At 38.0% G+C, this 21,122-nt stretch overlaps 1 long non-coding RNA gene across 1 annotated transcript; it reads left to right on the top strand.

Annotated features, from left to right (window-relative positions):
• Nucleotides 1-1,699: 1,699 nt before the first annotated feature.
• LOC115948491 lies at nt 1,700-20,347 on the top strand. Its single transcript, XR_004082319.1, has 3 exons — nt 1,700-1,823; nt 19,352-19,460; nt 20,272-20,347. It is a non-coding gene; the product is annotated as an uncharacterized LOC115948491 (long non-coding RNA).
• Nucleotides 20,348-21,122: the final 775 nt, after the last annotated feature.

The raw sequence follows: 21,122 nt of genomic DNA, 5'->3' as shown, positions 1-21,122 counted from the left end.
GATATTTATCCCAAGATCAACATTTCATTGACTTCTGGTCATTAATCAAGTGAACTACTCAGAGGAAACCCATTTTTGATTTGAGAAAAGCCTAAACATTAATTTAGTAGAACAATGGGTAGAGATACAGATAAGAAATGGTTTTAGATGTAAAGGGTGCAGTAGTAGTACCAGATGGGAAGTCTTAAGTGAGTAAGGCCTAGGATAGAAAAGTCTTTATGGCACAGATTTGGGGAAGCAGGGTGGGGAAGAATAAATTGAACATAAGAAAAGGGTATGATGAAAATCAGGAGGTATCAGAGGATAAAATTATAATTCAATCTGCTAATTTTTACTGCCTAACTTCATGACAATGATAATTAATGTGACATATTGCTACAGCTTAATTAAATGAGACAAAAACATAGGAAATTCCCTAAATTAAAAAAAAGCTCTTGAAACTTCATCCAATAAAATACACTTTTATATGTCATATATACTATTTTTTCCATTTTAATTCCCTAATTTGAGGAGTCTGAATTAAAAAATAAAGGAATCTTCAGTTATCAAAAGTTCCTTTTCCCTTTATTGTCCCTTTAAGGAAATTGTTGTTAGCACAAAAGCTTCTACCCCATTGCTATGATTGGTTACAGATAATCTCAGTAAATTTTCAGTAAAAAATGAACTAACATCACTTACTGATGAGCCCAAGTATTTGTCAAAACTCAGTTTTCTACAGAGCATCAAGATTAAATGGCTGTGAATTAATTTTATTGTATTTTGTCATGACTGTACTTATTCTGCTATTCTCTAAAGGTGCTTTTACGTGTTTTTTATTTACATACAACTATTAGAATTTTTCCTAGGAAGCATAGAATTTGCATAATCCTAAAACAAAAAATGCACATACACATGTGTAGTAGGCTAATAAACATTTTCATCCATAAAATGTTATTGCTTGACCTGATAAAAATTAAGACCAACTGAATAGTATTTCAGTATTCAACTGACCAATTGAATAGTAATTATTTGTTATTTAGAAATGCTTTTAATGAAAATAATTTTTTTGTCATGTGTTAAAATAGTGATCTTTATTCATTTTATTGTAAGTCTTAGGATTTTATAGCTCTATATCTGTCATTTAATTGTAGCAGAGATGAACAATAGTTACTTGTATTCATTTTGGCAGATATAAACAAGTAAACAGTGTCCAGCACATATTTTCAAGTGCTGTAGTCATAGGGAAAACTTTATGAAACATTTAGTTGTTCAACAGAGTAGCAATGCTTAGAAGTTGACCTTGAAGTTTTTGAAATGTGAATTGATCCACTGGAACAAGTACAAAGCCAGCTTTGGTGCTAAATGTAAATTGTTAAAAATGGTGCTGCATAACATCTGCCTTGTAGTACGCCTTAATCAGCACTGTGAAAAATGAAAGTTTAACGATCTACCATAGTGGCTTCTAAGTGAAGGATAAACAAAGGATGAAAGAGTTTCCTTGCATGGTTTGTAACTGATGGCATGAAAAATGTCAAGAACCATCTGCCTCAAACTTATCCAAACTGTCATCAAGTATTCTAATCCAGTCAAAGGAGATACAACTAGAACAACCTATGTAACTTGCTGAAGGCTTATCAAAAGAGTTGTAAATAAGGAAAAAAAAAAAGAAAAAAAAAGAAAAAAGGAAGAAAAAAAACCCCTATCAACTGCATAAGCACAGATTTCTGCCAGCTTGCCTGTGGCTTTGAAATTCAATCCCATTTCTCTAGTCTGACAAACTGTACTAAATGGTAAAATGGATTTTTATTGCTTTCAGCCATTTTCATTCCAGCTGCTATCACTAGGTAAGTACTCAGTTTTCTAATATGAGAATTATATTTTTTATTTCACTTTTCTCTTTTGTGTGTGTATACTGACTGCAATATGCACAAAAACCATTTTTTGCAGAGCCAGGATATAAATGGGGACATTTACACATCTGAGCTTAAAAAGCTGCTACTCCTTCTAACTCAGCACACAAAAGAATCCCAAATATAGCTATGTCACTGCAGAAAGCTACATTCAATTGAACAGACATGTTTGGTTTTTTTTTTTGCATTGGCTTTCACAGAGGATAGGAAAGCATGATTTTCCCAAGAAAAGAAACACATACATTTAATGCTGATCTTCCTTAATTACACTAAAATTAATCAAATGACCCCACATTTGCTAGTTTGGTTTTCAATGAGTTATGCAATCTTCAGGAAGTTAGGTCGTTCTGTATCTCAAGCATAGATTTAGCCATTTGAAATGTCCCTTGACAGCTGAAGAGAACAAGTCTCATTGCAAGTCAGTGAAAAGTCTGGTGCTAAGTCAATGAATTACCTGAAACTCTGTGTCTCATCTACTGCTGCCTGACACTGCACTGGACTAGAGCATATTGGTTTTTCTATTGCAAGTAGTCCTGCTCCTTGTGCCCAAGGGATTCCAGGGGTTGGGAGTTAAATCCCAAGGCTTACTCTTGCATTCTATTCCTTTGGAGTTTCCTTGGTTTTGACTGGTTTCCAAAGTGGGAAAATTAAAGGCTTTTTTTCTTTTTTTTACAAAAGTGTTGTGAAACAGAGGCTTAATCAGGGCTAAAGCATGTGTGACCCCTTTATGAAAACTTCCTCTAAAGGTATTTGTTGAGAATTGGATCTTGGAGAGGTTGGATAATGGCTTAGATAAGCAAAAGTAATCAAATGGAAAACAAAAGCAAAGGACACAGAAGGAAAAGGGAAAGGATAATGAATTTCAAATATGCTTAGTATTTTCACTTGTATTTAAGTATCACTTTTTTGGTAATATGTAGCATAACATAAGATATTTCAGAGCTGAAAACTATAATTTTTGGCCATGGGAAACATGCAATTTCATCAAGTTCCAGTAAAAGTTCCATATTGGCAGTCTGTATTGATGTATTTAATTTTCACTCAAAATTCAGAAGTCTTAGAATGCATACAAACATCCATATATTGTGTTGTTTGAAGTTGTAATTTTTCCTTTGCTACCACGCTATGATATCTTCTAATAGCTGTGTAGAGTTTAAGGGTAAAAGAAATCTTTCTATTAAATGTATCCATACTTTTCATTGGCTCAGGACTGAATTTATACAATTGATGTTGATACGTTTGTCATGGAATATTCTAGTGTACAGGTGGAAACAGATGATACAGTATTACTTTTTTTTCTTTTGGTGACAGAATGGTATGCAATGCATTGGAAGATTAGTTATCCATAGCAGTTATATGAAATGCAAATGTCATAACACAGATTACATTTCCATAAAACCAAAATAACACTTCAATATATGTGATTTAGTTTTACTGTGCACATTTTTATTTAGCAGAACTGACACATTGCTTCATATTTGCATCATTTTTTTGCCTTTCACATTGAACAAAAAGGTGAAGAACTATTTCAATGCACAGTAACCATTTCATTTCTGGCAGTCTCTCAAAAGGGATTTTCAATTTAATAAGAACAACCTCCTACTTTTTCATCCTTATTGCAAAAAGCAAAAGGGGGTAGGCCAAATATTAAATCTTGCAATTCCACTAGGGAAATCTGTCCCAGCTAAAACCCCACTTTGAGCAGCTTTTGCAGGGAGAAGGAACAGGGAAGGATATGGTAAAGGGACAATCTTTTTGTGGTATCATCAATTCTTTATTATCTATCTGAATTAATTCGGTTTACTGGATATTTATAAAGACAACCAGTTTCTTGTCCAATTCATGGGAGTGGCCTACTTTAGCTAGAGCAATTCTTAGCTCATCTGAGTTTCAAACATCTAGGAAAGAACTGGGAATAGCAGCGTTTGTATGTAGCAAGGCATTAATTAGAGCCTGAACTTTGCTCCTTCTTTGTATTTTTTAGTCAGTTGGCATTTGCTTATTAAAGCAATAGATGTTAAATGGGACCAACCACTCATCCCCCTGATAGCTCTGGGAGTCTACTTAACTTGATATTGCCTTTTTTTTTTGTTCATTAATTATAATCATCTGCTTACATATTTGGATAATGAATTCATTTAGTTAGGATGTCAACAAAAAGCACTTCACAAAGAGTTACAACAAGCCAAGTGGAAGATGACACAGAAGAAGTTGCTCCAGGAATGAGAAAATTCCTTGTTTTGTAGGCAGAGCTCTCCCCATGCTGGTTTTAGGATGTCTCAGCCTGTAAGGCACCATGTGTAACTGTGAGGATCATTAATATGCCATTGCTATGTTCTTGACCACCTCTAAGATAAACAACCGCCAAATATAATTAATTAATTTCTCTCTATATTCAGTGCAGAGATATAAATACCACTGGGTTATTAGCACCTGTCTTCAGACATCCCTGGAGGAGGATGTTTCCACTGATGAGTGAGGGGGAAAAACTAACTTCATACAGCTAAAATGCAAAGAGAGAAGTCCCATGCTCGGTGTCCTCCCTCAAAGAGCTGGCAGTCATTTCCTGTGTGGGTTGTGGTGTAGGTGGTGATGTGGTTTTTTTCCTTTCCTTTTTAATTCCTACACCTGCATAACTTCATTCTGTTAGCATTCATATCCAGAACACTTGCATGCACTGGCATTTAAAACTAAATTGCTGTTAACAGTCTGTAACACATCAGTAGTAGCATGAAGTGCTACTTTGTGAGATAACAATGGATGCTGTAAATGGAACTTGATTTTTCACAATATCTGACTGTGGCATGAGAAAAGTGGAATCTAAATGATCATGATACAATAAAGCATCTGCGGACTAGCTGAGACACTAAATTAGCATTTTTTGATAAAGAATAGTGTGGTGCATAGCCTATAAACCATGCTAATAGCTCTATCTTTGTAATTCATAAAGCATATACAACACATGCAGGTGGTTTCTTATTTTCATATGGGCAGAATTGTTTGAGTCTTGTACCCAGGTATGTATCCTGTGAATTCCTGGCTTTCTCATAAACCCAAGTTTTTGTTTATTATTGTTCCATTCATTGATAGTATTTATTATGTTTTGCTATAAACAGCATATTATTTAAGGAAAAACAAATGCCCTGATTTCATTGCATATTATTGTTGCTGTTATTTTGCACAGTTGTTAGACAAAAGTCTCTATGGTGGTTACTATACAACATTCATTTTTTTGTGGCAATTTCACTTCCAGTACTCAAAGGTATGGCAGTGATGGCAATGTGCTTACACTGTAGTGAACTACTGGGTGTGTATTTTCTTTTATTTTTCAAGCAATCTAGAGCAACTGCAGAAATGAAAACATTCCAAAATGTTCAGTTTGCTGGCCCCTAAACAGAAGCTTATTACAAGAAGTTATAAATGGCAGGAGAAAAAACCCAAACCCCTGTTCTCTGTTTGCTGCAAGAGACCCTCAGAGGTGTGCTGGTCATGCAGTCATTTCCAGTGAGATACATGTGAATTTTAATAAAACTGGACAGCTCTCTCCTACTTAGGTTTGCAGGCAAGCTTTACAAAAACATTGGATGGAAATGCACAAAGAGCTGACTCTGAGCTCAGCACACCTGGAAGTACATTAATGCACTCTTATGTAAATGGACTTAATGGAGAAAATGGAACATATCCAGCTACAATGGCTGTGGGATAAATCTCCACATCTGAGTGCATGGCTCAGACTGGCCAGCTGAAAACAAGAGAAACCCAGGCAGGAGCTAAGAGGAAAACCATGACCTGGATTTCCAAAGTGAGGCCCTGACATGCTGGCATTTGGGCTGCATGTGCCACACTGTGCATACTCTCCCTGAGAGGAAAAGGGGATTTTAAAATGCTCTAATTTTGAGTTATTCTCTGTTATTTTGTCATGGAGCAGACTCAGAGATTTCTGGGCTTGGGTTGAGAGTGGATGAGTGTGAGGCCATGGGGGGCACGACACAAAGGAACTTCTGCCAGCCAGTGGGTGCTGCCTGCTCACTGTGGGGAGGCTCTGGCCAGCCTGGGGGAGCCATGGCAGCACAGGGGACTGTGTCCTGTCTGTGGTACCAGGAGGGATAAAAGGAGAACCCCACTGCCCCACTGTGTCCTCTCTGTGGTACAGGACAGCAGGGGAGCCCCATTGCCCCACTGTGTCCTGTCTGTGGTGCCAGGAGGGCCCTGGGCCCTTGAACAAGCTCCCTGTGGGTGTCTATGACTGCAGGGAGGATGGTGACTTCTCCCAGACCTCCCCTCAGCCGGGTGAGTGTGCATGGCACAGGGGCATTGTCCCACCCCTGCCCTGCTGATGGCCGCCCACGGCCTTGTGGCCCCACAAGCCTGGCATCAGCTTATTTGGAGGTTTTGGGGTGCGATTTGACCCTGGATCCTGCACAAGGGCTCTTCTCAAAGCCAGGGGATGGCACCAGGCTCTGCATCACCACAAGTGATGCTTCTGCCTTTGCTCTTGTTTGTTTTGTATCAGTGTGAAGTGTCGCAGCCAGGAGAGTCACCAAGCTGGTGCCATGTGCAGGGGCTGGCTGGGGACATCCCTGTCCAGATGGAGACAGGCTCTTTATCTGAGGACAGACAGGAGCAGTTTCACAGGCAAAAACAATTCTGAAGGCCAAGCTGCCCTGGCACCTACAACCCACTTTGCTTCAGAAAAGGATTGTCTACCTTGACTTAGACAAGCACTTGAGCTGGGGAAGAGCCATGGCAAGGGAGAAATAAAGTACATGAACTAGGGATTTTAAAGTAAATGTCTGCTCCTTCAGTTTTATATAAAAAAGGATTTCTAGCAGTAGTCACAGAGGGCAGGAGAGAAAACTATGAATATTGATTTGTCTCCTAAGAGAAAAGGGTCATTTGTTAAATGTAACCTAACATTTGATTGCAGGGAAATAGGTTAATTTCAAAGAGTGATTTTCCACATTTTGTATATTGAACATATTCAAAGAAAGAAGAAAGTGGTTGACCACATTTCATTACATTTTCCTTGCAGTCCACAGTACATGTGCTTAATTGACAAGGACTTGGACAAAATCAAGCAATAAAAGGTTAAAAAGTTTTTCAATTGTGTCATAGATACTGTTGGTTTACTGCAGCTCAAAAGGTTCAGCTTAGCATGGGTTTGGAAATTGGCTTTATTTTGCACTGAGTGGAGGAGAAGTTTTTAATGTTGTAAGGAGAAGTACCACAATATAACTTTTGTTTCCCATCTATTAGGGCTTGATGGCAGCATTTAGTTATTTCATAAAGGGAAATCAGTAATATGGTTCCATAATCATTGCATTGATTAATTAGTAGTTAAAAGCAGGTGAATTTTGGATTTATCTCGCTCTATTGACTAAACTACAAGTAATTTTTTCAATGTTTCTCTACTTCTGCTGTTCTAATGGAAGATAACAAGTGGAATTGTTGCACCTACTCATGGTTAAAATGGAAAATTCTCTTCTTCTGTTGCTGTGGAGGAAGAAACCTCCTGACCACTTCCAAGGAAATGAGTTTAATACTTAGTCTCTAAGTTTGAGACAACTTACATTTCTTGTTTTTAAGCACAAATGTCAGGTTTTCTCTGGCTGCCAGAAGGTCATAACCATAAATCAATATTTTTCTGTATCACATTAGAGTTCTTGCCCTATTGCAACCTAGATGTCAATTAGTATGAAGTTAGAAAGATGGCACTTTGCATGCACCCTTTCTACATTGTTACAGCAGGTACTTGAAAAAGAGACACAAATTTAAGTTTCCGAGTTCTTTAATTGGCACAAGTGAGTTATAGGAAAAGAGTAAAAAACAAGGGGCTGAGATCATCACTAAGCATGTTGTAGGGAGAGGTGGCATTTGATCTAAAAATGTCACATTTCACTATGAGCACAAGGCTTTCACTGTGAAGTTATATTGCTCCCTGTAATGCTTTTCTTTCTAGGTTGGATTATGCTGAATTTCAATTCAATATGCATAAGAAAAAACTTGGCAGATTTTCTGCCTGCTTTCAGGAAGATTTGTATGCTTAATGCTTAATCTATTGGATACTATTCCTTGTTTTGCACTTTTTGTTCTGCTTTAGAAAAAAATGGTCTTACTAGTTTACAAGCCTTCCTTTCTCCTACGTCTGTAAACATAACGATTTCCCCCACAGAATAAAGTCTTTGGTTTGCAAAATTGGATGTATTATTCTTATGAGTACATGGCAAATTTTACTCTCAGTAATTGTTCCTTTTTTATTGTTTTATGTGTTCATCTAAGTCTGTTCTTATCCAGGCTGTAGCTGTGGTTTATCCTTTTTGGTTTGTTGGTTTTTTTGGGTTTGGTCCTTTTTTCCCCCTCTTTTGTGGATGTCTCACAGACGATGTAATTTCCAAGACTGTGCTTGATTTTTCTTGTTGACTTTGGTCTCTGAAGGAACATGATGTAACTCAAAATTTAAAGTAGGCCTTGGTGAGCTGGTTCAAATTAATGGAAGCCCAGTGGGGCTGCCTGCTCATTTTTCATTTTTTTCTAAAATGCATAAGTCTGTATTTTTTTCTTTTAATTTAAAAAAGCCTAGTTCAATGTCTCTTTTTTTTGTTTTAATTTTGGGTAAAAAGCATCATCCACTTCTCACTTAGCATGAAGACATAAAATTCTTGAAATGCTGAAGAAAGCCTATGTATCGCAGTACTTCTAGCCAACTAGAAATTTTCTGGAAATTGAGACTTGCTGACTAGAAATGTCAAATTTTAATTCTTCTCTGAAGAGGGCTGTAGCTACAGATCTTTGGTGGCTCACCCTTTATTGCTATTAGAGGTACCATAATTACTAATGTGCAAGAAGGCTATGGCATACTGAAACAGAACCTCATTTTAAAATTGTGTCTGAAATGAATGAAAGAGAGATGATAATCCAACTCAGAGGTTGGATCCTTGATCTGGTTTATATATTGCTCATATTTTACCAAGCAGTGAGTTGTCTGTTCTGTCAAAGACACTTTTTCCCAGACACACAAAGCCTGTGTGTGTAGAAGTAATGATGCTTGAATTGTGTGTTCTTCATACTATCCTTCAAAGGAAGGCAGAGAGGAGGCTGCTCAGGAGATCTTAAAATAGTTCCACATCAAAAGTTTGAATTCTAAAAAAATTTCATCAGTTTATACTCTTCCTTGCTCTTCAGATGGGGACTGATAGTGGGCTCTATTTGCCTTCAGTGAAAAAAGAGCACAGGATTTGAGTTGTTTGTGTGCTTTATAGTGTCAATATATTTATGCATTATTTATGATAATAAAATCAGATGCTCTCTTATTGGTGGAAAAAAGGAGGATGAATGAATAGGTGATACAAGGCTTTACTGCCATATTGGACAGTTTCTGAAAGAATAGTATGTTTTATGGAAGTTAATGAATATTTGAAAAGCTGTCTTTATAATAGCATGTTTCAAATCATGCCTTACAAATAATTTTGTGCAGTACTGGGGGTTTGGTTTGTTTCTTAACAGGGATGTCAATTTTTCCTTGATGGCATTTAACATTGACTAATATAGAACTCATGTTCTGAATATTCAGTATTTTCAGAGTGTAGTAGGCAGGATAATGTGTATACACACATTAGTAAGACTTGCAAAATGTATTTTAAATTGGGGGGAATTTCAGATCAGGCAAGTTCTGAATCTTTTGGCTTTTCTGCTTAGTTGTGCAGTCTTTGGAACATTCATCATGTTAGCTTATCAGATAGTGGGTTTTCTTTCAGCTGAAATAGAAAAGTCTGGATGATGTGCCCTTGGCACAGAGCTGTAAACTGGCTCACTCAATGTCTGTTGGCAAAGGTGAAAAGTGCTGTTGTGGTTTTGTGAAGTCAGTTTTGACTCACAGCTTCTGAAGCTCCTATCAGCTAGAGTGCAATAGGATCCTGGAATCTCAGTGTCCATTTAGATAAGTGCCATGTCAATCTCTCTCTATCTGTATTAACTGCTCTGCTTTACATGTATCATTTATATATCCGGAATATGTATCTTGAACTAAGGAAGCTTGAAAGAGAAAGAAAGAAAAATTGGAGTGCGTCTTCATCTGCTCAAATGTTCTCTGATTTTTTTTAACACTTGGGGTTGCATCTTCATCTCTTCCATCAAGGCATGTATTTCTGCATAACATCAAAAATGCATTTTCTACTTGGGTACACTGGCGACAGAAGTTTTCGAAGTGCTACAGTGATGTTTGAACAGATTTTGTGCTGATTCCAGGAATATTGTATGAATACAATAGGAAACCAAACTCCAGTGGCAGCACAGAGGTCCAAAATCTTTCTGGTTATTAAATAAATAAATAAGCGACTGTATTATATATTTATTTAGCTATAGGATCTGAACTAAATTGAACTGTCCCTTTATATTTTGATCTTCATCTGACTCAGTAGAATGAGACTGTATTCCTTTTCTCCAGTGAATTTTTGCTGCCTTTTTTTCTTACAGAAAAAGCCATTTAGGTGACAATAGTTTACAGACACAGTAGTACTAAATGAGTTTAGTGGTGCTACTCTTGCTTCGTTCTAGCATATGTGAGTGGACAATGAGAATGATGGATTCTTTAGTGGTGACCCCATTAACCCCTCAAAAGCTGCACTGAGGTCTCTAAAGGTGTGTAGATTTTTCCAAGCCTTCCCCTCAACCTTCATGGCCTAGTGATGCAGAGATCACGGGCATAATTGTGGATGTCCACCAGAAAGGGCTCAAAAAGGCGAGCATTAGTTTTACAGTTTGGTCTAGTGGTTTTCTTTAAACCCTAAAAGATTTGAAACTGAATCCTGGAAGCGAACTAGATCAGCCAAATAGGAAGACATTATTGAAACTGAGGTGTAGAAGTGAAAACCCTGTGGGATCTCTGAGGCATTAAGTGCTCTTCCAGGCTACCTCTGAGTGTGCCTAGACCCTGGTATAAGGGAGTCTTCAACTTCATGACATCAAGTGTCTCAACAAATAGCTGACCACGGAATGCATAGTCCTCTCCCTAGGACAGGCTTTGTCAATATCAAAGCAGGAGCAGCTAGAGATCAGATTGAGAAAAAGTGTAAAATAATCACAGCAAGGCAGGGCACTGAGATGGAGAATCCTGTCTGGTTAGAACCAGCCACCTCAGCCAACACAGCTCTGTTGCCAGTTCTGTCATGTAATATTTGTTCTATTGTCCAGAGTCCTCCACCCCAAAGAGCTGGTCAGGGCTATTTTTAGAATTTAATACTGATATTTATGATTATGAGGCAAACGTTGTTGTCATTGTGAGGTGCTCACAGGGTTAAAGGGTATATGGGAATGTGAGCTAGTCCTCCCTTTGAAGTCCTGAGGAGTTAAGAGGGCTTTACTCTTCATTCCTGGGAGTCCAGTAGCTCTTCCTGTAGACTGAAAGTCAAAAGGGTAGATGAAAAAATAACTTGCACCAAGGGGGGCTAGAACAATTCTTTTTCCAAAGGATATAAACAAGAGTCCTGCAGAAATGACAAACTACATTTGTCTAGTGAACCATGTTGGTCTAGTGAGTAAGGAAAATGCCTTGTGGAATTATTTGAAGAAAACTTAATGTGCCCTGAAAAGGGGGAGTGGGAATGGAAGGAGGTTTCAGCAGTGTCTTTGCCCTGATGTCCTGTAGAGCTTATCCCAGGAACTACACTTCTTCTGCTTAGGAACTCCAGCAACATCTCTTGTTGGGTTTTTTTTGGTCATCTCTCCCAGTAAGAGGAGGACTTGGAGAGAAAGTGTTGAGACCTAATAGAGCCCAGTGAAACCTTAGCATCTACCATTCACAGATCTTGGAGTCTTTACTGAGTATCAAATAAGCCTGTTATTTCAGGGTATAATTCCTGTTAGGCAGCTCAATATCACTGCCACACATCATGAGTGGGTAAACTAAGACTGAGAAAGGTTAAGGGAGTTGTCAAACATTGTTCAGAAGTTCTGTGTCAGTCATATATTCCTGACTCTCTGTTTTTTAGCCAGCAGTTTAATTTCTCTAATGTCTAATTAAAAAATATTAAAAAAAAATACTTAACAGGTAACAAAGGTCTGTTATTATGTCTTGGTTTTTCTGCACATGTTTCTATAGTGCTTTCAGATGACAGAAAATGATTTTCCAATATTTTCAGATGTGTGAGAATGATGAAGTCATATTCCTAACCTGTCCCATCTATTGTTTTTATCAGATGCCAGGGAGAGGTGAATGCAGAGGTCAGGTTCTGTTTGTGAATCATTGTGGATTATTCTGAATGTGATGCTGCTTTGCTTCTCTCTGCCCACCACCCGCCTTCAGTTCCCACAGTTGTGTGTTTGTGTGCACTGTTTTTTAACACCTAAGTGGAGATATAAAATGACTCAATCTGCAATGACACATTTAGATTTCAGATGTTATACTGGCCAATGTGCTCACAGTTAAGCTGTCTTTGTAGAATGTACTTTTTTATCACTGGTTTCGGGTGTGCTTTGAGGAGCTGTGGTAAAATCTAGATAGATTTATCCCAGCTGTATTCCCTATAGACACCTAAAAGGATACAATATTCCAGAACTTACCTTACATTTTGAAATGATCCTTTATATTTATTTTAGGGCACACAAAATGAAAATATCAGTTTAACCTATCATACCTCTAACTTCTTGTCACTAACCTTTTTAAAGGAGCTACTTGTAAACAGACCAGATAATATCAGAATGATAATTTCTGATGCCATGAGGTATTTCTGTCCCTATCAGACTCTGGTGATCCTCTATTGCAGTGAAATGTGAAATTATTACATATTTTTTTGATAATTCATATGAGTGATGATTGCAGACTTTTCCTGGGGATGTGTTTGTGCACAAAATTTACAGAGAGGCACGTAATAACATAAACAACTGAGATCCAAACACATGGTTAAGGTCTCAAGGTTACAGATGTGTAAAGAGACCTTTCCCCAAAACATCTGTCCCATTCTTTTCCTTATGTGCTTTTTGCCATGAACTCTTTTGTAATTCTGATTTCTGTGTTCTACCATGTATAACCCAGTAGCTCTTTGGTCTTTTTTCTGGTGGTCCTTTTGACAAAAGTAACAAATATTCATTTGGATATTACATGATTCTGTTAGTCCAGAGTTTTCTCTTTTGAGAAAACAAATCTTGTTTTCTTCTTGTACAGAAGAGGATGACTCAATCCAAAGCCCACTCAAATTGAAGAGTTGACTCTAGCTTGTATCAGCTGAAATCAGGTCTTCTTTTCTCAGAAACTAAATATGTATCAGACCTAAAAACCTGAAATCTTCTGAATCATATGCTGATCCTTAATCACGCTTCATGATTAAAGAAAAAAGGCTTATGATGTCCACTGTGATAAATATGTTCTGAACTGTGTCAGAATTTAAGAAAGCCAAATAGCATATAGTTTCATTTGGTGAAAAATGTCATTAACACCTGTTACATATTTGACTGTTGCATTGTATTTGCTCACTAGTTGCTGTTCAATATCTAACTGCTGTAGTAACAAGGCATTAAACCATAATAGCATAAAGAGACATTACGTGCAAATGTAGCTTTTTGGCGTGGGGTGCAGGGAAAGGAAAAAACAAGGATGAATAAACATTATGTTAATGTGAGTAAATGTATCTTTCCCTGGCAATGTTTTTTGCAGGGTGGCTGAGCTGTGAGCACTGCTGTTTGAGAAGCAGCTGCCAGATGTAACTCTGCACCATAAGCAGGACAGTGCTCGTGCTTCTGGAGCAGCAGTAAGCAAACGTTTCAGTGCAGATCTTGGTTTGTGACAAAGATCTCTCTGCTGCCTGGTTTCCAGGTTGCTAGGACACATGAAAAGTGTTTTGATTCATTTGTCCACAGACAAAAAAAACTAGGAAGAGCTTGGATACTTGAGAAGGCAGGTTAGTACTGCCTTGATCCACTCCCAAGCTGTGTACATGCGCCCTGGGGCTAGCTCCAGGTGCAGGCCTGTGCACAAAGTCCCCAGGTTGACATATGTTTAAAAAAAGAAAAAGCTTATTATGGGATTTATTTGTTAGGGGAAACCTGGCTGCAGGATCTGACCCAGGTAGAGGCAGAAAGGAACATCCCAGTTTGCTGCAGGAGTCGCATGGTTTGTAGATGTTGTTAAAAGATGGTGAAAGCGCTGTTGTCATCTTTTCATGCTTTACCTGTCTCAGCTGGCAAATGGCTGCTGTCTTATCCTGAATGAGACAGTGCTAATATTCATTCAGGTTTGTCTGTCAGACAGCATGACAATCAGGTGGCAGAACCAGGCTTATAGAAAAAGTGAAGTATTATTGGCAAAACATTTTGCAATCTCTGCTGACTTTATTCACTACCCTTCAACATGCTCTACAAACCTGTGTAGTTAGCAATGTGGAGAGGTCTCTAGGTAAGAAAATCAAACCTAGAGGTACCTTTTGGGATAATGCTAATGGTAGGAGGAAGCTGCCATTTCCATTTTTTTCCTGTCAAAACTCAGAGAAGTGAATTTAGCACCATTAGTGGCTTAAAAGTCTCTTGGAAGATGAATTATTTCAGTAACATTAGCAGCTGACTCAAGGTTTTAACATTTCTATTTCTCTTTTTTTTCAGAAATGGCTAAAATCTAATTAAATCAGAGTGGATGTTTTATCATCTCATCTTCATATTTTTCATACATATCAATGTGCACTCAGTTTGTTATTGGATTCCAGACAGAGATACAGGAAATCTGTGAAACCAAGTCTGTTTACAGTGTGATATTGGCATTTTTCCATTAAAAAAGAAATTGGAGGGTTTAATAAGAAAAATATGCTTCTTGGGGAGCAAGTCAAGTCTTCAGAAATGCAGAGATATATCCTTGCTTTTGCCAAGAGCTGGCTGCCCTCATGGAAGTTGGTCAGTCTCTGTCTCAGTTATGCAAATTTGGAATCAACACGTCCCTGTTTCCTGGTGGCTGTAGTAGAGCATATTTATGAAAGTGTGTGAGGCAACCTTTTGGCTAAGGAAGCTGCACTGGGATGTCTTTGAGCAATTATTCATGGCAATTACTGCATCCACCTCAAGAAGGGCTGGGAGTCATTTAGGTGAGGCTCACTGGGTACCGCTGGAATGTACCTACTGTAGCTTTAGCTGACTTGTTCTAGGCTTTACACATTGTGCTGTTTGTTACTGTCCAGAGCACCCACTATTAAAAAAAAAAAAATTAAAAACCACCACCACAGAACTCCACCACTTTTAATGGACAACTTCACATGGTGCTGAGTTGCAATCCAGGTTCACAAAGGTTTTGTGTTTTATTGCTTTCTGACCAGCCTAGAAGACTTGAGTAGGAGAGACACCAAATTCATTCCCAAGAAACATGGTCGTGGATTGTTTCCCAGCAAAACTGTCAACTGTTTCCTTTGAATTTCAAAGTGTAACTGTTCTGTTTCAGCTGAGAAAGGTTCCCCAGCAGTCATTCAGCTGCAGTGGAAACAGACCCAGTATGACACATAGGTTTGCAATGCAAACATGGAAAGCTAAACCTTGTTCTTGGATTTGCCAGGCTTAATGATGACATTTGTCCAGACTACAGTGTTTGCTCCCTTTTGAGCTAAATTACACTTATGACCACTATTATGTGCTATAACAGCTTTACTTAGACTTAAGAATTTGTAACACTTTTATTTTGTGTAGCTTTACCTTTATCTTTTTTTCCCCTGTCAAGAAAGCTTTCCTGCATCTTTTTCTTCTAACAGGGGTAGGGAAGGAAAATCTGCTCCTGATTTTTTTTCTTTTTTGCCTTCACTCTGTGACTAGTGCATTTCTTGTAAAGGAAGAAAGGCTTCTTGTCTCTTTTCTGTGCTGTCTCTGTGCTGCTAGGGCCCAAGTGAAATGTTTATAAGAAACAAGAACTGGCCAGTGCAGTTGACAGGTCTAAAACTTTCAACTTCTTCCTGTCCTGCAGGACTGTTTCTGTACAGTATTTCTGGTCTTGGATTTGTGAGGTGACAAATATTTTACTGCCAGCCAGGCTTCTGCTTTGTGGCCCTATGACAAAGAAAGTGAAAGCTTTTGGGGCTTCTAGTACTAGAAATAGAGTCTGGCTGATTTGGGGGAGCATTCTTGCAAGATCTGGCAAGAGCTATGGCACATGCTTTCCTTTCTATAAGGGTGGAGGGTTTTAAATTAAGCATCTAGGCGCTGCTATTATCCCATTGGACATGAGACTCTTGCTAGGAGCCCTCTCTGAAAATATTTTTTGGTGACTTCTGATTAAAGTGTGGTGCACAGTCAATTTTTTATAGTTAAGAGTTATTTGGGTATAGGATGCCTTTATGTTTGGACCTGAACAAAAGAAAATGCAGAAGCACGTAAGTATACAGATCACAATCTTCAGTTGTTTTTATTTGTTGTTTGTTTTTTTTTCCTCCTCCTCTGTTTGGTTTGCCCTTCCCATGGGAAGTCCTGTATATATCTTTTAGCTAGTCATCTACCTCATATAGACTTACAGCATATTGAAGATGTGGTTCTGTGGGGTCTGGAGTGCTTCCATGTGGTTTAAATAAGGAATACATTTGAGAAAATACAATCTGCTTGAGGACATGCTGGAAGCAGAGAAAGAGGCTAATTTTGTTTAGTTAATTATTCACTGATAATTATTTACTCAGCTCTACAAATTGATGGAAACTTGTAATCATGTTGCTATGGCATCTGATGTCATTTATAAATGCTGAGTGAAGCAGCTCTATTTAATTGTAAAACTGGACACAGTTCTTGAACAAATGAAATCTGTCAGACTGAATTTTGTGAGGGAAATCTTACCAACAGAGTTTGCAAGTTAAACATCTAGCTGTAAATAAATTCATCCCTGTGAACCTGAAAACACAGTTGCGCTGTTTTCTGACTCAAGCCTGCATATTATTATCTTGTTAGAGTAAGCAACATCTGAATAACAAATTCTGTTATCTGAAACTGCTGAAGGCCTTTCTGAACTCTTCCTTCTCTGTGAAACTATAGCTATTTTCTATCAGTCTTAGTCTTGCAAAACAGCTTTCCAGAGAAGACCACTACACAAGGCTTTGATGCACAGACTTTCTAAATCTAATTTCCTAAGCAGTTTAGAAAGCAGTTGATGATTCTCCAAGCATTAAAATGTAAATATTATCAGTCCTACAACATTTAAATGTTTAGTCTGCAAGCTGCAAATAAAGCAGCTTTAATTTTCTAAATGTAAGTGGACCTTCATTATTAATTCACTTGCTATATGTTTAATTGAGATACATGAATACAAAACTAAATTCAGCTGTGTATTCTGATATGCTTTTCTGTGCAATCTGGACATGTATAATGCATCGTTATTTTTACTGTCCCACCAGCAAATAATTCTGCACGTACTTATTTTCTAAGTTCTTTAACACTTTTCTATATTGTGGGATTTCAATTGTTTCTGTTTCTTTCTTGGTAAATAGTTGAGGAGTAAGCACATTTTCAAGAGCTGTAGGGAGGCTAAGATGCCAGTTGCATTTTAACGATATGGTGCTTTATCATTCTTACTGTAGCCAATTCTCTTTTAAATCATTGCAGTTTCTGCTTTAGCCTCCAGCTATAGAATTCTTTTCAAACGACAGTGAACTTGGCAGATTGCCAAGAGAAAAATAAAGGTGTTTTGGTCCACCAAAGTATTTTGAGTGCTTCTTAGTGATACAGTTTTCTTCTCTACATCTGCAAAACATTTTTTTTTCTGAAGTGAATTTTCATGTGAAAAGCCTCCTTAATAATCACCAGTATTGTTTGTTTCAATGCAGTTATTTAACTGCACCCCTGGGTGCTTACAAAATAAACAAGAGAGTCTTCTAAAGAGTTTTAAAAGTGGCAGGTGCTTAGTCTATGCCCTATTCACTTGGTTTGCAATGACATTTTTGTGTTAATCTATAGACAAACAAGAGACAGGTGACACACAGCATCAAGTACAATGTGCTAAGTCGACAAACTTTGGTCTAGATAAGATGTTTGTGCTGCATATGCCTACACTGGCAGCATGGATTTATGCTGTTTATATTTAAGTTATGTTCCTCAACACTGGTAATATCAAAAACTTAAATGCTTATAAATTGACAGTGAATGAAGTATTTTAGGGGTTAGAGACTTCAAAGAATCTAGCGCCTCAAAGAAAAAACAAAACAAAAACCAAACAACAAAATAAAAACCAACTAAAACCACTCAAAAAACAACAAAAAAAAAAAGAAAGCTAATTCATGTGAGCACTGCATAGTTTGCATTTTTAACATTGTTGAAATGTAAAACAGATTGTTAAATGTTGCTGAAATACAGAAATGGTATTTTTGAGACTCTGGCTGTGAATACAGTTCATTCATTATAAAATACCATATCCATGGCATTCTCAGGCTAGCAGTATTTACACTCTAAAGGGAATAGATATTACTAAATGTTGTATTATAAAGCATGGCCAAGAGAGTAATACTAAGTGAATTAAGCAGCAAATGAAGGCAGGATATTCATCATCCCTCCCATGTTTTACAGTCTAATTCGCTGAGATGCCACATGAACAACAGACTCAAAGCTTTTTAATGCTCCTGTTTGTAAGGAGGAGCTCTGTTTAGAGATTATGAGATTGGAGGACTGAGGGACAATGGCACAGCAGAACAGAAGTTTGACCACTTTATTTACTGAGGTAGTTTTTAGGAAGCCCTCCAAGGGTAGATGGTAAGGAAGAGCAGCACATGAATGTGCAGGGCAGTTTGATGGCTGTGTGAGCCATGCTATTTAAAAATGTCCCTAATCCAGGCAGATGTCTTACTTTAAGGCCTGTACTGTCTGTAACAGGTTGTAGGAGGCTCTCTATTTCATATTCTCTTTCCTGTGTTCACTTCCATTTGTGCACTACTCGTCCCTGCCACAGAAGAGACAGAGCAGCCTATTCCATTATCAGTGTCACTGCTTTTGCATGGGAGGCCACGTTTGGGATTGCTTTCCCTTGCAGGCCAAGAGGGGAGCTGCAGTGAGCACTCACAGCTGGGCAGACTTTGTTGCGCCTTGCATTCCTCCCTGGCATTCCCAGTGGGTGTTAGTGACAGAAGGGAATGGGCAGGGGGCTTGTTGCTGCAATGGAAGAGAATGGCAGAGCTTTTTCCTGCTGGTTCATCCAAACCCAACAAATGGGGCCAATGTGGGGAACCAAAGGCTGGTCTCTGGAGATAGCTGGTGCAACTTGGTGCACAGCATGAGCAAAAAGTATCATCATGACCAAAAAGTATCATCATTTCAAAGCAGAATATTGTCCTTGGGTCAAGGTCAGTTGTTCTTGGGGAATTTATACATATGGTCCCAACTATCCATTGCATGTTTGTCTTCTAAAAGTATTTCTATCTCCAAGTGAAGTTCAGAGGAAAAGTGATGTTAATAAAAAAAAAATTGAAAAAGAATCTATTTTATTAATGATTTTATTGGCTGTTGTGGCATGTTTGTTTTCTTTTCTTTCCCAGACTGAAATTTGTCTTGAACTTTGAGAAGTGAAGAGTAAAATTTTATTACATTGAGCCAAAACCCTGGCCAGGGTGTGATGCAGCCCTTGATGCAATTCTTGATCAGCAGGTATGTAATTATCACCAATTTAGTTGTATTGTTTCTTGAAATCTGTTGTTTTTCATTATGAAAGAGCATAACTTAAATATGAAGCTCTGCATTGCTTAAAAGCATTGATAAAATCACATTTGCTGAATGGAATTCAGAGGTTGCTCTTGAAGATAAATGATAATCTGGACAATAGAGAGGCTGTAGATCAAATTTTTTGGATTTCAGTAAACCATTTGATAAACTACCCCTTGGGAAATGGTTTGTTAACCTGGAGAAGATTTGGATTAGTAGAAGAAATGAATGGTGACTAAGGAAGGGACAACAGCGTAGAATTTTTCATGGTAGGGAGTCAACTAGTGGAGTATTTGTTAATTTAGCCACGTTTGTTTATTTTGTACTTTTGGTAGTGATTTTTTTCAGGGATGGTGGTAGGGAAAAAGGCTTGATAATGAGATTTTTAGATGAGGCACACCTGAGAAAACTTCATCAGCATCAAATTTCAGGCAGGTGGAATAAGATGATGATGAACTGAGACCTGAACAGCACAAGCATGAACAGCACAAGCGTCTTTCAAGCTGCTGTGTATGAAGGGCTCCTTTTCTGCAGATGAAAGCAGTGGAGAAAGACCATACATGTTATCTGACCCCAGGGGGATTAAAAAATACAGAACTGAGGCAGTGAAATATTGGGCTGGACTGAGCAGAAGGTTAATACTGTACTAGGTATTATATTGGTTATTGCATTTACATATGTGTCAGCTATTTGAGCAGGAGGGGAGAAATAGCAGTGCAATCAAATCTTTGAATGAGGGCTTCCATCTTCCCTCCAGAGGCCAGCAGCACTGAATGGGCACCGACACCCACACTGGCCCTGAGCTTATCCACTCCAAGAGGGCAGCTGGGTTCCATGGGCCTGGGACAGGTGTGGAGGTAAGAACATTATTAAGTTCTTAGCTGAGAACCAAGTGGACACAAAGCAGATTAATGGCAGAACCTGGGAGCTGGTGTCTATAAATCTCTTGCAAATATAAGTCAGCTGTTTTAGTTCTATTTTTTTTCCTCCGAGTTGTGTGTCATCTTCTGTTTATGACAGTGAGACTACTGTTGTCACTTATGTGCAAAAGCAATTAAAATAATTTCGGCTGTTCTGACAATTGATGTTGGTTCCCACTAGCTCTGTTTTACAAATGAGCTGCATTATTATCTATAGCACTGACCATCCTTCAAGTATCCTATCATGTAAATAGTTCATATAAATAATTAAAAGCTGGGGTTCACAGTGGTGTCTGCAACAATGGGCTTGTTTTTTGCAACTTGATAGGAAAGATTTGATTTACATCTGCTCTGGGTATTTTATTCCCTATCTTATTAAAGCTAACAACTTAGATATACCACAGTTTTTTATGGGGAACCTTGCCAAACATTTTCAGATGAAGAGAAATTTTCTCCAATTAAGAGATAGTATCAGTGGAATAGAGCGTTGTCACAGGATAATGGTCTCCTGCTGCTTTGTTAAATGCCAAGGTAAACCTGAGGCATTTATCAGAAATTAATGTCAAAGCAAAGTCGAGAGGTTTATCTTGAAAGCTGGAAACACTGAGACTGTGCAAATGTCTGTTAGAAAATAGTCCAGGTTTCCTTGTGCATCCTTCCTCCCTCCAATTACACTTAGAAGGAAGAA

This window comes from Geospiza fortis, unplaced genomic scaffold (genome assembly GCF_000277835.1).
Source record: "Geospiza fortis unplaced genomic scaffold, GeoFor_1.0 scaffold405, whole genome shotgun sequence".
Taxonomy (NCBI): domain Eukaryota; kingdom Metazoa; phylum Chordata; class Aves; order Passeriformes; family Thraupidae; genus Geospiza; species Geospiza fortis.
The sequence above is the reverse complement of the archived record's forward strand: the minus strand, read 5'-3'. Positions and strand labels throughout refer to the sequence as shown.